Here is a 13,749-nt window from a genome sequence, read left to right on the forward strand (position 1 = left end):
GGGATTAGTGTCACACATTCCAAAGAGCTTATCAGCACCTGCGCCAGGATCGTGTAAAATCCTTGAAATCTTTCTTGCAGAGAGAAACAGCCCCAGTGCATATATTGTACGAAATATCAAAAGCAAATTTGATCATTGACTGAAGTCACAGCGTGACTGCGGAACACTACATGTTTCCTTCACCCTTAGCTCAGAGCTAATAACAGGTTCTCAAATGACCTCTCGACTCTGCGTTCAGAACGTGGTGATCATATGGCTCTGATTCCAGGCCTATGAGGTCATGTTATGGATGTGAAGGTCAGGAGTGTGACTGACAGCTTTCTACTTAGAGCTCTTGAAGACGAACAGCGAACCTTCAACACACAATTGTTTATAACGTTATTCATATATTTTGGGCGGCATCAAAACGTTTCCTAATTTAGCAACGACTCTGTTATACCCCAACAAAAATATGATGTCTCATGTTTCTGAGCCCTAACGTTCATGAAAACGTGGTCTCATCCAAGAGGGAAGAATCCCTGCCATGGCACATGCTGAATGAAGGATAAGTTTGGCACATAAGTCTCACTGTAATAGCTGTCAAACAGCCTGCCAAAGAAAGTGCATTCGTGATGAGCAGATTTTGTCTCAAAATAAAATATAACCTTTATGTATTAGCAAATGAACAAGCCTGTGAGATGTTGCATTTGAATGATGGCATGGTTTTATTATTGGGACAATTCCCCTGGAGAAACCTGAGGTTAAGTGCCTTGCTCAAGGGCACAGTGGTGATGGCTCTTGGCTTCCTCATTATGGGGAATAAACCAAAGATATAATACACAAAGTTATCTGATACATTTCCCACTCATCTCAGCTGCAGTCATCAGAAGGCACATGGCCCCCTTGAAGTACGCAGCCTTGAGGATGCCATCTTCGTTTCATGGGTACTCGCTTCCAGAAACATGTGACTGATCACTTGTCAAAAAAAGTCAATTTGATGCTTTTAAGATCCCTCCAAATAAAGCATCTAATATAATGAAATATTTGTGTGGCTTGAACAAAAGCAGTTACTTTTTTACTAAGGCCATTAAACATGTTTTTTGACAACATAATGGTGTAGTAAGACATCCACGAGTAGGGATGAAGGTGTTGACGCTAACTAGTCAATAGAGCACAACAGTGACTAGCCACTTTTTCAGTGGCATTGGTTCCCATTTTTCCCATTCTTTTTCTCCATAAGGATTTTAAAAAAAAGCTTTAGCTCTTAGCCATGAACCAAAGCAATCACCTCTGAGAATACTCACAACATTGACTGTTTTGAAGCAAAAAATCAACATATACATAATACAATGCATGAAAATCAGAAAACAACAAGTGTTCAAAACTAATGTCTTCTATGAAGCAATGAACAACAATCCAATGAAGCACTGCAACATGACGTTGTAACGATCACCAGCTGGAGTGCCCTCGAGAACCACCAGAGGGCGCTCCACAATAGACTTTGATCACTTCCTCACTAACTACATTTCCCATAACTCACTGCCCGGATTCATCAGCATTCATCATGTCATTCACCTGTGTCTCATCACCCTGTTAGTCCTTGTCTATTTATTTCATGTTCATTCACTCACTCAGGGCTAAGTTTTGATTGTGTCCCACTGCATCTCTGAGCGTTTACCTGGTTTCTATATTTTGCCTTTTTTCCCTGCCTGTCTTTGGATTTCCCATTTGCCTTGTTCCCTGCCTTTTATGTTTTGTTTGTTTGGACTGCCTACCGGGACTTTGACCTATTGCTTATCTGTTCGACCACGATTCTGGATTACCACTTTATATTATAATAAAAGCTGCGTTTGGATCTTAACTTGCCTGTCTCAGAGCAGTTTCGTGACAGAAAACTTAGCCACACCCAGATCCAGCAGCAATACTAGCCATGGACACAGCAGTCCAAATCCTGTGTCTCCGTCAGAGGAATCGTTTGATTGAGGAGTACGTAGAATATTTTATCAAGCTGGCACCTTTCACCTCTATGAGCGAGGAATGCCTGATGATCTTCTTCCGAGGAAGGCTATCAGAACCGCTCAGTTCATTCATGGCCTTGCATGAGCCTCACGGGACATTGGAGAGCTATATTGAACTGGCCCTTCTGTTAAGCGGTGTGGTAAATGAGGAACTCCATGAATCCACAGTATCCCCTCAGTTTCACGTCAACCACAACGACCCAGAGACCGTCCAGCCAGAGCTTCACGTCAGCCACGTCCAGCCAGAGCTTCACGTCAGCCACGTCCAGCCAGAGCTTCACGTCAGCCACGTCCAGCCAGAGCTTCACGTCAGCCACGTCCAGTCAGAGCTTCACGTCAGCCACGTCCAGCCAGAGCTTCACGTCAGCCACGTCCAGCCAGAGCTTCACGTCAGCCACGTCCAGCCAGAGCTTCACGTCAGCCACGTCCAGCCAGAGCTTCACGTCAGCCACGTCCAGCCAGAGCTTCACGTCAGCCACGTCCAGCCAGAGCTTCACGTCAGCCACGTCCAGCAAGAGCCAAGGCCCTCTTCACCACTGGTCCTGCCCAGCTCAAGGCCCTCTTCGCTGCTGGTCCTGCCTAGCACTCAGTCCTCTTCGCCGCTGGTCCTGCCCAGCGCTCAGTCCTCTTCGCCGCTGGTCCTGCCCAGCTCAAGGACCTCTTCGCTGCTGGTCCTGCCCAGCGCTCAATCCTCTTCGCCGCTGGTCCTGCCCAGCTCAAGGCCCTCTTCGCCGCTGGTCCCGTCCAGCACTGAGCCTTCGCCGCTGGTCCTGTCCAGCACGGAGATTGTTCAAGTCACTTCTGCCGATCCAGAGACTGTTCAAGTCACTTCTGCCGATCCAGAGACTGTTCAAGTCACTTCTGCCGATCCAGAGACTGTTCAAGTCATGTCTGCCGATCCAGAGACTGTTCAAGTCACGTCTGCCGATCCAGAGACTGTTCAAGTCACGTCTGCCGATCCAGAGACTGTTCAAGTCACGTCTGCCGATCCAGAGACTTTTCAAGTCACGTCTGCCGATCCAGAGACTTTTCAAGTCACGTCTGCCGATCCAGAGACTGTTCAAGTCACGTCTGCCGATCCAGAGACTGTTCAAGTCACGTCTGCCGATCCAGAGACCGTTTCTGTTCCCGAGCCAGTGAGTGTGATGTCTGTTCCCGAGCCAGTGTGTGTGATGTCTGTTCCCGAGCCAGTGTGTGTGATGTCTGTTCCCGAGCCAGTGTGTGTGTTGTCTGTTCCCGAGCCAGTGTGTGTGTGTTGTCTGCTGTTCCCGAGCCAGTGTGTGTGTGTTGTCTGCTGTTCCCGAGCCGGTGTGTGTGTGTTGTCTGCTGTTCCTGAGCCGGTGTCTGCTGTTCCTGAGCCGGTGTCTGCTGTTCCTGAGCTGGTGTCTACTGTTCCTGAGCCGGTGTCTGCTGTTCCTGAGCCGGTGTCTGCTGTTCCTGAGCCGGGGTCTTCACCACCCTGGCCGCCCGAGGGGTCTTCATAACCCTGGCCGCCCGAGTGGTCGTCTCCGCCCTGGCCGCCCGAGTGGTCGTCTCCGCCCTGGCCGCCCGAGGGGTCGTTTCCGCCCTGGTCGCCTGCACAGCCTGCTCCGCCCTGGCCTTCCATCCTGCCGCAGTCTCCAGGCCCTCTTCTACTCCACGGACCTGGCCCTCCATCCTGCCCCCGGATCCGCCTCCATGCCACCTCCCACCTGGACAGTTTTGGAGCGTCTGGAAGCCGCCCATTGGGGGGGGGGGCTATGTAACGATCACCAGCTGGAGTGCCCTCGAGAGCCACCAGAGGGCGCTCCACAATAGACTTTGATCACTTCCTCACTAACAACATTTCCCATAACTCAATGCCCGGATTCATCAGCATTCATCATGTAATTCACCTCTGTCTCATCACCCTGTTAGTCCTTGTCTATTTATTCCATGTTCATTCACTCACTCAGGGCTAAGTTTTGTTTGTGTCCCACTGCATCTCTGAGCGTTTACCTGGTTTCTATATTTTGCCTTTTTTCCCTGCCTGTCTTTGGATTTCCCGTTTGCCTTGTTCCCTGCCTTTTATGTTTTGTTTGTTTGGACTGCCTACCGGGACTTTGATCTATTGCTTATCTGTTCGACCATGATTCTGGATTACCACTTTATATTATAATAAAAGCTGCGTTTGGATCTTAACTTGCCTGTCTCAGAGCAGTTTCGCGACAGACGTACTTGAATGAAAAACAATAGTACAAGTAAAACTGATTTATTATTGATAATAGATTTTTAGTAATTTAAATTCGTAATTTTTAGTAATATTTCATAAGTATAAAAAATATAATTCAAAGCAGCATAGATGGAGTATGTGACACTGAAGATTGAAGTAATGGATGCTGAGAATTCAGATTTACCATCACAGTAATTTAAAATAGCTAACTATATATATATATATATATATATATATATATATATATATACACACACACACACACACTGTAGGCTATATTTTAAAATGTAATAAAATACAAAACAGCTATTTTAAATTGTAATAATATTTGACATTACTGTTTTTACTCTTTTTATCAAATAAATGCAGCTTAGGTGAGACTTCTTTCAAAAACAAAAAAAATCTTATCAGCCCTAAAAATTGAATGGTATTGTATGTGCATATACAAATAAGAGAGTTAAGAATGTAGGAATACTGGCTTGATTATGTCAATTGAGTTTGAGATTGCTTTTTCTTTAGGATTCATGGGTAGTGTAGTTCTTCACCTAAAAATTCTATATTAAATATGATTTTTTTTAAATGACGTTAAAATTACTCCGAATTATGGCTTCAACAGAACCATATACCATTGATGTATAACCTCCAATCTTATGGTACGTCTGTCACAAAAGGTTTGTATATAATCGTTAAAATTGATTTCTCTATGAAAAAAGGATTGGGATTTTTATTTCCAGAACCCAACCCTAGATTGTTCCAGTTACAGACCCTGCATTGTATCCACTACAACAAAACACCACCCCATTACAGGCTATCCTTTAAAACTAAATGTGTATTTAGTCCATGCATTGTGCATGGATTCACCGTTTTCACACTATCACCAAGATAATGGAGCAATTTTCAAATTTCACTCCAGATCTTTGCAGACAGTGTAAAGAGTTCATTACAATAAAATAATCTTCCTGACTATTGCTGATCGTGATGTTAGTTGCAGGATAAATGCGGTGTAACTGCTTTCCACCCCACTCCCACATTTCTTCGCTTTCCCACAGCGCGCTTACTCTTGCTTAGCGTGCTTAGATCGGCCGCAGCTGTTCGTGTGGGTCTCCACCCTCTCCAGCAGAGCTCGATTACATAACGTTACAGAGTGATTGATGAGCTCTCAGATTTCCTCTCACTGCCAAGTGTCCATTCTCTCTCCTCTGTCCAGTCTTAGTCTGCATTAACTTTCCCGTCTCCTTGCGCTTTATATCTCAATCTTTTCATCTTCAGAATAGGACAAAGAAGAGGCAAAGTAAATCCTTCAGAAAAAGAGATGATAAGACAGTCTGCTGGCAGGGCACAAGTGCAAAACTGAGTCATCCAGTTTTATGAGCTTAATCTCATTCATGTCACAACACGCTGATGAAATGACACATATTGCACTTGCAGCAAACTGCACTCTTAGCACACAGAAAGGTCTCCTGAGGTCTCCTTTTTGTCTAGCAAATGTAATTCTTGCATTACTACTCTCTTGTTCACGCACTATTGGGTTTTCTGCACCAACCCGAAGTATTACTCAATTCTGATATCACAGGGTTTTTCCTACCTCAAAACGAGGCGGAGGTGATAAAATCCTGATAATTTATTTGAATAATAAGATAATTAAATTTGTATTTTTCGTAGATCATCATATAGCCTACTGTGTTTCCCACAGTATTTTTGTGGGTTGAGTTCGGTACTTTTAGAGGGGGTCCGGAGGAATATATTTTTTGAATATACAAATAAGGAATGTTGAAAAGAATTATACTTTGAAACTAAACCGCCAGTAGGTGACAGCAGGTGACTCATTGAGTCACCGGAGTCATTGAGTCATTCATTCAAATGGCTGATTTATTCAGAATGAGGCAGTTTTTGAATGGGTAATTGAATCTTTGACTCAACCGATTCATTCAAAACGCTGAATCATTCAGTAATAAATCATGGCTGAGTGTTCCTGTGAGATGGGCTGTGATTCTGCTGTGATCTTTGTTTGGAAATATTTTCGCTGCTGAAACAAAACAAAAAATGTAAGTGACTTAATCTTAACTATTTGTTTATTGGACTGTTATGCAATCAGTGTGTCCCTGGTTATTTTTTATTTTATTTTTTTGATATTGAAAATTATTTTAATCAGGGCATTTGTCCGGTTGGGCAAGTACAATTCTCTTTCAGTTGTCCCTTCAAAAAAACACACGTGTCCCGGACAAGCGTTTATGTCGAGACCTGATATACATTTTCCTTGATTGTTTTTTCCTGAAGAGAATTACATTGTTGAAAACGAAATTAAAAGAGTGACGCCCATTCATTGCGTTTTACCGTGATGAGAGATCCGTGTCTTTATTAAACTCAACACATTATAATGATGTATCTGTCATCCACCCTCGATTAATTGTAATGTTATGTTTTTATTACTTGGCCCATCGACCGGATTGGCAAACTATCGGTTAGAGAATGGAAGTGAAAAAAGTAAGAGCATGTGACCAGAGAATGTCTAATATGGGGAGAAGTTTCACTTGCAGTAAACTTCCGGGTTCTGAACTGGTTGCAGTTCCACTCTGGTTCCATATGAGGGCGCTCACAGGACGAGTGCAGAATGAATGGGGGTCTATGGAGATATACCCCTAAAAATCCACTTTTCTCAGGATATCATTTTTTGTCTAGTAATTTGAATGTTGTTTTCGAAAGGAGATGCAAAGAAATTACAGATTACTGGGTGTTAGATTGTTTAGAGTCACTTATTTGCTTTAAAGCTCCATTAGGTAACTTTTGTAAACAAATATTTGTTAAAAATGTCATTATGTCCTGACAGTAGAATATCAGACAGATAATCTGTGAAAAAATCAAGCTCCTCTGGCTCCTCCCAGTGGTCCTATTGCCGTTTGCAGAAATACACCGCTCCCGGTCAGAAACAACCAATCAGAGCCAGGAGGAATGCCTTAGCAGTGTCAATCACGCTCGTGTACGCGCTGATCACCCCTCTCTTGCACAGCGCGAGCGCGTACCGTCGTTCGTGACTCTTCTGTTCGAACTCGTTCATCCAAATGAACAAATCTTTTTTTCGAGTCATTTTGTTCATTCAACGAACGAAATGACTCGAAAAAAGATTTGTTCATTTTGATCGGTGGTCCTGCTTACTAGCCTGCGCGTTCACGGCAGGCTCCGCTGTGGGGGAGGAGCTGTGGAGGGAGGGCTGTAGCGCAGCAGAGAGCAAGGGGGTTGGACCTGTAAGTTGTGCTTGTTCAAATTTTCAGGCTAAGTCAACATTTTCTCAAAACTCCCTACTGCAGCTTTAAAAAGTCTTGTCAATGACGTCATACACATCGTACCACCAGAGAACTGCTTTACGGCAATCCTTCAGTCACTTTGGTGCTTTCGCGATCTGCACTTTCTTTCGGGCTCTCGAGGCATCGACAACTCAGCTGACACGGGTAAATACACGTGCTAGAAGAGTTAAGTCCACCTTAACATTCTGGTCCCGCTTCAGATGCCACGATGCCATCAGGCGGTATGTCTGGTCGCAATCAGTCCTTCACTGACCAATCAGCGTCCACACGCTAATGCTAGCGTGTTATGGGCAACAACAACTCAACCTGTAAGAAATCAAAAGGACTTAAGTACTCGTTCATTCAACTTTCGACCTATAACCCATGTTGAACTTGCAAAACCTACATTCAAATCTGAGATTTCTCAACGGCAATAAGGTGAAAGAGACAAATTTAGCTGTCTAGCCCCATAGACTCCCATTCATTTTGCACTCGGACGATCGCCCCCCAGTGGAACTCTGGTGGAACTACAACCAAAATTCGGTACAATAGGACTTAATAGGGAGTGGCAAGGCTTTCCGTAGACGGGCTTTGATGTGACTGTCTGTCCGAGTTTTGTCCAGAGCTGGAGGCGGCCGCCTCGTATTTTCTCTATGCAGGAAAAACCCTGTTAGACCATTAAACATCTGTTATCAGTACAGGGACTTTCACTCTTATCAGAACAATGTTTGAGCATAACTGTGCAGCAGAAAAGAAACGAATAGACTTTCCAAGAGAAGAGTCATGGAAAACTTCTGTGATAAGTTTCATGGGAATAGTGAGCCGTTCTTTCTTTGACATCACGTCATTGAACAGGAGACTCACGGAACAAGCTTTAGTGCTTTTTGGGGAGTGTTACGGCACTCATAGGTGTAGACAGACATGCTCCCTCTCAATAAAATTTTCAGAGGACTGTCATAATGTACTCTGTGCACTAATAATGAGAGGTGACAGCTGCTGATTAATATTCAGTGATTGCCAAGGCAGTGTTACTATTACTTGAGCTCATACTGAGAGGTAAGGGGTTTAGGGTCCGATCACACAGGGCATGATATGTAAACATGCTAGACGGACATGTTTAACCACTGCGCTCACTTTTGCGTCTTTTGCAGAATCTTGTGCATGACACAGCATTCTAAAAACACAGCGTTCAAGTTAAAAGAAGTTCAACTTTTAAATGTCTCATTCCTCTTCAATCTGTGTGAATGGCCATTAATCATAAATTACATTTCAGCACATAGCTCATACTGCACCGGTTGAGCTGTGCACATGATCAATACCTCAATTACCCAGATAGTTGTGTGCTGTTATTTATATCTTCGTTATATTTCACCCAGCAGATCATAAAATGGGCAAATACATCTCATTAACACAGCTATCGAGGGACCAGAATGTATTATTATACTGTTTCTGCTTCAGTGTAAAAAAAAAAAAAAACAGGAGCTTAACTACAGTAGCTGCACTGTCCTGCCAAAGGTAGTCTTGTGTAGTGAAGTATTGAAATATTGTAGTATCTTTATGGTTTAAAGGAAGCTCTAGATAATCCCCAAAAAATCATTTCAGATACTGATAATGGCACATGAGGAAAAGCTCTCTAAATGTCTCTCTAAAACTTCCTGCCTGAGGTTACAGAACAACACTGCAAAACCTGAGAAAAAGGGACAACTCATCTGGAACATCTTTGTGCTGCAAAACGCCTCTAAGGTCTCTGTATGTGAGACTCATCCTTCACTTTATTTTTTTGCAGAATCTTTGAAGTTACTATGGTTTAAATATCTTAAAATGATTGGCTATATTTAGTTTCATAGTCTGCTCTGTATTTTTGTTGAGCCAAAGCAGATATAAATCACAAGAACCTCTTCCATCTGCAAATCGTTCTCTCTAATATCCTTAAAATGTGTGTAATTTTTGCTCCACCAGCAGCAAAACATTTTCACAACAGGACTGGAAAAAAAAGTTTCAAACACTCCCTCCTCTTCCATTGTAGTCCAGGTCACGCCATTATGTACATCCCAGTCGAGCCACCTGAACAGATTTTAATTGGTGCTGCTCGTTTGGAGCAGAAATTATACACAAACACACACAAGACATTTTTCATAATTTATTTTTTCATAAGTTTTTCATAATTTATGAAAAATGTCATGTAGTGTTCATTGAAGTACACTAAAGAAAGTTAAATTCCTGCTCACTGAAAAATCATAGTTTTCATCATTTTAATGTATAGCCATCATCACATGATGTAACAGCACAGACTGTCTGTCATTTATTAAAGGCACACTATGCAGGAATTCCGTTTTTGTCAAACAGCGATCCCTAGAGTCGCTGAAGAGTACTCGTATTAAACGTTACTGTCGTAAATACCACTCACGCAGAGTGTCTCTGCCTCACGGCCTATGCACTTTATAATAATAAAGTAGCCTACCACGTTTGATGGCTTATACCGTTTTTGCATGATTGCAGCTAAACTACAAGTAAATAGCCTATAGCCTAGGCCAACTGTATAATTTAATTTGTTTTTTTTAGTGTAGCCTAATGTAAACTTTACAAAATGCCAGATGACATCAATAAAGTTACATGTATGTCGCATTATTTCGTAACAATGTCTGTTATGATGTCGTTAGCCATGATTATTGCAAATTATCATAGTTTGCAAATTGCGCTCATTTACACCATTTACAACGTGTAGGATTATTTGTGTCCTGATAATTATGTGAGATATTGACAACTGTTCTCATGATAATCGCAGGAATCAACTTTAACAGTGAAAGCCTGTGCGAGTGTGTGTCCGGTTCCTCACACTTCCAGATTCTCGTTTCCTTTTTCTAGACTCTTCCGACCGCACTTTCTTCGTTTTTTTTTCGCCATTCTGAAACGCAGGGCCGATGTTTACTCGTGTCTGACTCCTCGCTCGGTCAGTCTGCCGTTTCCTCTCCTCTGTTCCTCCGACAATGCTTTTCTAGCTTTCTGCTTCTTATATCCCGGCTTAGCCATGACGATAGTTGTTCTTATAGCTAGCCGGATCCTGGATGGGGGCGTGTATGCGTGTATGTGTGCAGTGCAGTAAAGCAATTCGTTACATCGTGAGAGCTGATATTACGCGATACTTCCTGATGGCAGGGGGTGGCGAGACGGCCACCATTCAACCCCAAAAAAGTCACATAACCATTCCAATAACTCTGAAGCTGTTCAGTTAAGCTAAAAAAAACTGCATAGTTCCCCTTTAAAGAGTCTACCTGTTTGTATATTAGTACAGGTTTTATTTAATCTAATCAATTTGTTGTTTTCATGATCTTTCATCTGCTGCATTAAAACATAGTAGCACACCAGTTGTAAGCTGCTGTCCCCTTTGAATGTCACCTTGGAGGTGGGAAAAACCTGTTCTTTATTTGCTAAACAAACAGGCCCAGGCTAGCTGAAGCATCCGACCCTATCATCTAATCAATTGTTTAAAAAAAAAAAAGATTACACAGAGAGACAGTTGCAGATTAAAGAAAACAATGTACATGCCACATCCTAATCACAGCTAACACATAAATATGTCAAAAGTATCCAAGAATAATATACAATATATATGTGTGTGTGCAGGCTCATTCATAGAACAACCAGGCGAATGGCAGAGCGCCTCTATCTTCTGCTTGTGATTTCCTACAGTCATTATGACATTAAAGCAGGCCGGAGGCTTGGCCACAGCCTTTCTTGGAAAGGGAACACCAGTGTCCTCACACTCTTAAAATGGAGGGGAAACACAGAGAGAGATTTTGACCACATGGAACGGTAACATTGACCAAGATATTGAAGATGATGATGGTCCCTGGAACAGTATATCTGGTTCCATCCAACGGCTATAACATAAGTTACTCTGAGTGCTGTTGTACCCCTTTGTTAGCGCTGTGTATATTCAGCTCTGCAAATACTCTTGGGATCAAATCAAATGACTCTTAGCCCATAATGGTTGTATTTGTTCAGAATCCACAGGATCAACGGCCAGCAATCAGACTCATTTGAATCAGCCCCACTATCGGTCCAAACCATCAGTGTTGGACATCAAAATTATGTACAATCTGGTGTAGTTTTAGGCCCAAAGCAGCTAATGCTGGCTCTCCTCATACATACACATCTGGGCTCTATCACAGTTCTCTTCTGGCCATATGGGAGTGTTTAATTTCTCCTCTCTCTGAAAGCAAGAGCAGCTAGGAGGTCTCACTAGATCAACTGGTTCCAACCATACAGTGGGATGAGCTCTCTGGGACCAGTGCAGCCACAGACTATAGACAACGTCCCAGCCTCTGAGAAGCTATGATTGAGTCAGATTAATTGAATCAGCTATTAATACAGATATTAATACAGTATAGTTTGTGTATAGTTTTAGTACCTGATTCACAAAGGGAATCATCCATATCGGGTAAGGATGCAAAAGGGCCCAGGTAATCTTTTGAACACAATTCACACATTTTATTTTATTGCACTAGACAAATAATGAGTTTTTTTTTTTTTAATATTTGAAATTTACAATTTACAACGTTATATTATGTCTCACAGTGTACATTTATCACAATGTGTGAGATATAAAGTCATTGTGAAATAAAGTCTCAATTAAAGTGCGTTCACGTATGGTAGCTTGTTTTTGCCATAGAATAAAACATTTTAAAAGATAACTGCGACTTTTTATCTCACAATTGCAATTCTGACTTTTTTTTTCTTTGAATTGCGAGATATAAAGTCAGAACTGCGTAAAATATAAAGTCGCAATTGTGTGTTATAAAGTCAAAATTGCAAGATTTAAACTCACAATTGCGTTATAAAGTCAGAACTGCAAGAAATGTCTCGCAATTTCTCTTTTTTTTCTAGCAATTGCAAGTTTATCTTGCAATTCTGACATCTTTTCCCAGAATTGTGAGGTATAAACTCACAATTGTGAATTATAAAGTCCGATTCTGAGGAAAAATATACTGACTTTTTTCATCAGAATTGCGAGTTTATCTCTCACAATTCTGACTTTATAACACTCTATTGCGACTTTATATCATGCAATTATGACTTTATATCTCCCAATTGTGTTATAAAGTCAGAATTTTAAGTTTATTTCTCGCAATCCTTTTTTATTTTTTATTCTGTGGCGGAAACAAGCTTCCATATTCACGCCATGTAATTACCGTAACGATTCTTAACTGTAAAAAGCCTTCAAGTGCTTGTAGAACTCGTAATTACAACGTTTAAACGTTTAATTTTCTGAGAGCTACAACGTGTACCTCATGTCCACTGTACCACCTGACCTCTGCAGATTTGAAGTGTGCTCAACTTGAAGCGGTGTATGACATCAAAGTACGGCAAGAGGGATTCGAAAGCTTACAGGTTTATTTACGGTAATTACGACATGGTGTGAACGCAGCATTAACTTTTTAACTTTTACTATGAGGTGGCAAATAGCTTCCATGGCAAGGAAAGTGTTTATGCTTAAAAGAAAAGTATAGCACTTTTTAGGTGTAATTAGTCTGATTAAACTTCATTATCATCAGTGTCATTATCAGGTTTTTGTGCTGATATACCACATGCAAAAGTGGCAGTAGTTTACTTAATTTTCTCTGAATTATCTAATGGAGACTGTTCTAATTGAGTCAAAGGTACTAAATATATATACAGTCACTTCACAAAGTAAAGTGTCAATTCAAAGATGTCCTGTCAAATTTCACACACTTTAGCAGTCATTTAAGAAAAACTTGTTGCTTAGGTTTAAGTTCAAAATTCATATACACAATCACTGATACTTTGTTTTGCCTCATCATCTGACGGTTGTCTCAGTGGGTGCTGGGAACGCCATGGCCCACCGTTAGCTGAATCTGATCGCTGTGCTTGAAAATGAAACATCATCAAGGTTTCTCATGAATCAGGCTACACAGTTGGCGCTTTGGGTTCTGTGACTTGAGTCTATGATAGCATTTCCCAGGAGCCAAACCTGCAGAGTGAAGAGAAAAAAGAGCCTTTAACTGGAGGACTGACCTCTTCTGTGAGAAAGTTAAGCTCAATGGAGTGATATCAGTGCAGAAAGCACACCCACGTCCCACTCCAACCTAAACAAACCTACGCAATAATGAGGTACACAAGCCAAAAAACGCTGATGCTAAATGAAAAGGGGAAGAGAGAAAAGATGCAGGAGACAGATAAAAAGCAAAAGTCAGGATGGCGAGTTGCCAGACCTCCTGAAGCCAAAAGTTTAACGCTTCTGGAAGCTTAATAATGTCAC

The 13,749-nt window shown here is 41.8% G+C and overlaps 1 protein-coding gene and 1 long non-coding RNA gene across 3 annotated transcripts in view; one reads left to right on the forward strand and one right to left on the reverse strand.

Annotated features, from left to right (window-relative positions):
• LOC143725724 (solute carrier family 41 member 1) overlaps positions 1–5,472 on the reverse strand; it is a 30,356-nt gene extending 24,884 nt beyond the window's left edge. Inside the window, exon 1 of the mRNA XM_077218358.1 lies at positions 5,247–5,472. The gene's annotated coding sequence lies outside the window, so the exon portion shown is untranslated. The remainder of the gene's footprint in view (positions 1–5,246) is intronic.
• LOC143725727 (uncharacterized) overlaps positions 1–13,749 on the forward strand; it is a 75,008-nt gene that overhangs the window by 2,645 nt on the left and 58,614 nt on the right. The gene's annotated exons all lie outside the window — the stretch shown is intronic.

The sequence above is a fragment of the Siphateles boraxobius genome, unplaced genomic scaffold (assembly GCF_051911475.1).
Source record: "Siphateles boraxobius isolate OS27281-9 unplaced genomic scaffold, OSU_SipBor_1 77, whole genome shotgun sequence".
In the NCBI taxonomy this organism is placed as follows: domain Eukaryota; kingdom Metazoa; phylum Chordata; class Actinopteri; order Cypriniformes; family Leuciscidae; genus Siphateles; species Siphateles boraxobius.